Source organism: Leptodactylus fuscus, unplaced genomic scaffold, assembly GCF_031893055.1.
Source record: "Leptodactylus fuscus isolate aLepFus1 unplaced genomic scaffold, aLepFus1.hap2 HAP2_SCAFFOLD_818, whole genome shotgun sequence".
In the NCBI taxonomy this organism is placed as follows: Eukaryota; Metazoa; Chordata; class Amphibia; order Anura; family Leptodactylidae; genus Leptodactylus; species Leptodactylus fuscus.
Genome location: NW_027440859.1, coordinates 47,941 through 50,000, shown reverse-complemented (window position 1 = coordinate 50,000; position 2,060 = coordinate 47,941).

The following is a 2,060-nucleotide window of genomic DNA, read 5'->3' as shown; positions in this document are numbered from 1 at the left end:
CGCTCTCCCCGGCTCGTCCACAAGGCGGCGCCACTTCCAGGAGACCCAGGGGGGCGAGCCTGAGGCGGCAGGCTGGCCCAGGGTTCCAGGAGAGAGGGAGAGATTGTCCCCGGCGGCTGGGAGAGCCAGGCCGACTCAGGGCTCCATAAGCCCGGTAGAAGCTGAAGATTAAGCCCCCAGTCTACCAGCTACCCTCCCTGGAGCTCAGCTTAGGGAGAAGTCTCATTTAGCTGGATAAGTCACATTCGGGCGGACAAGTCACATTTGCCAGCATAAGTCACATTTGGGAGGACAAGTCACATTTCCCAGCATAAGTCACATTTGGGAGGACAAGTCACATTTGCCAGCATAAGTCACATTTGCCAGCATAAGTCACATTTGCCAGCATAAGTCACATTTGCCAGCATAAGTCACATTTGCCAGCATAAGTCACATTTGGGAGGACAAGTCACATTTCCCAGCATAAGTCACATTTGGGAGGACAAGTCACATTTGCCAGCATAAGTCACATTTGCCAGCATAAGTCACATTTGCCAGCATAAGTCACATTTGCCAGCATAAGTCACATTTGCCAGCATAAGTCACATTTGCCAGCATAAGTCACATTTGCCAGCATAAGTCACATTTGCCAGCATAAGTCACATTTGCCAGCATAAGTCACATTTGCCAGCATAAGTCACATTTGCCAGCATAAGTCACATTTGCCAGCATAAGTCACATTTGCCAGCATAAGTCACATTTGCCAGCATAAGTCACATTTGCCAGCATAAGTCACATTTGCCAGCATAAGTCACATTTGCCAGCATAAGTCACATTTGCCAGCATAAGTCACATTTGCCAGCATAAGTCACATTTGCCAGCATAAGTCACATTTGCCAGCATAAGTCACATTTGCCAGCATAAGTCACATTTGCCAGCATAAGTCACATTTGCCAGCATAAGTCACATTTGCCAGCATAAGTCACATTTCCAAGCATAAGTCACATTTCCAAGCATAAGTCACATTTCCAAGCATAAGTCACATTTCCAAGCATAAGTCACATTTCCAAGCATAAGTCACAGTTGGACTTAATAGTCGGGCCCAGAGAGATTCCCATGAGTGCTATCTCTGGCAGTGGGCTTAATAGTCGGCCCCGGAGGGTCGGCGGTGGGGCTTAATAGTCGGGCCCGGAGGGTCGGCGGTGGGGCTTAATAGTCGGGCCCGGAGAGACTTCCAGGGACGGCCGTTTGTCAGGGGGCTTAATGGCGGGGTCCGATCGGCCTCCCGTGGAAGCCTGCCTGGGGGAGCGGTGAGGACTCTTGAGGGCCAGCGGAAGGAAGAGGTGGTGCTGTATTTGACCCCGGCTGCCGGGAGATGGGGAGCTGGAGGGTTGCCCCGAGGCGGGGTCTGCAGGGAGAACCGGGTTCCGGAGCGGGCGGGCCTAGGGGAGGCAAGCCGGGCCGGGGCTCACCCTCCTGGGCAGGGTCCGAGGGGAGCTTCCCCCTGAGAGAACTTCCACTTCCGTAGACACTTTGACAAAAAACCCCCCAAAAAACCGGAGCCCCCGAGGAGGCCTTCCTGCGGCGAGCGCCAGGCCGGGCTGGGGCTACCCAAGCCTGGGTAAAGCCAGAGGCTAAGTCCCTAACAGGTGGAAGGCTGCATTCTGCTAAGTGTCTACCAGAGGGCGACACTTCCAGGAGACCCAGGGGGCTAAGCCTGAGGCGGCAGGCTGGCCCAGGGTTCCAGGAGAGAGGGAGAGACCGTCCCAGGCGGCTGGGAGAGCCAGGCCGACCCAGGGCTACCCGAGCCTGGGTACATGCCGGAGGCTAAGTCCCTAGCAGGTGGAAGGCTGCATTCTGCTAAGTGTCTACCAGAGGGCGACACTTCCAGGAGACCCAGGGGGCTAAGCCTGAGGCGGCAGGCTGGCCCAGGGTTCCAGGAGAGAGGGAGAGACCGTCCCAGGCGGCTGGGAGAGCCAGGCCTACCCAGGGCTACCCGAGCCGGGGTACATGCCGGAGGCTAAGTCCCTAGCAGGTGGAAGGCTGCATTCTGCTAAGTGTCTACCAGAGGGCGACACTTC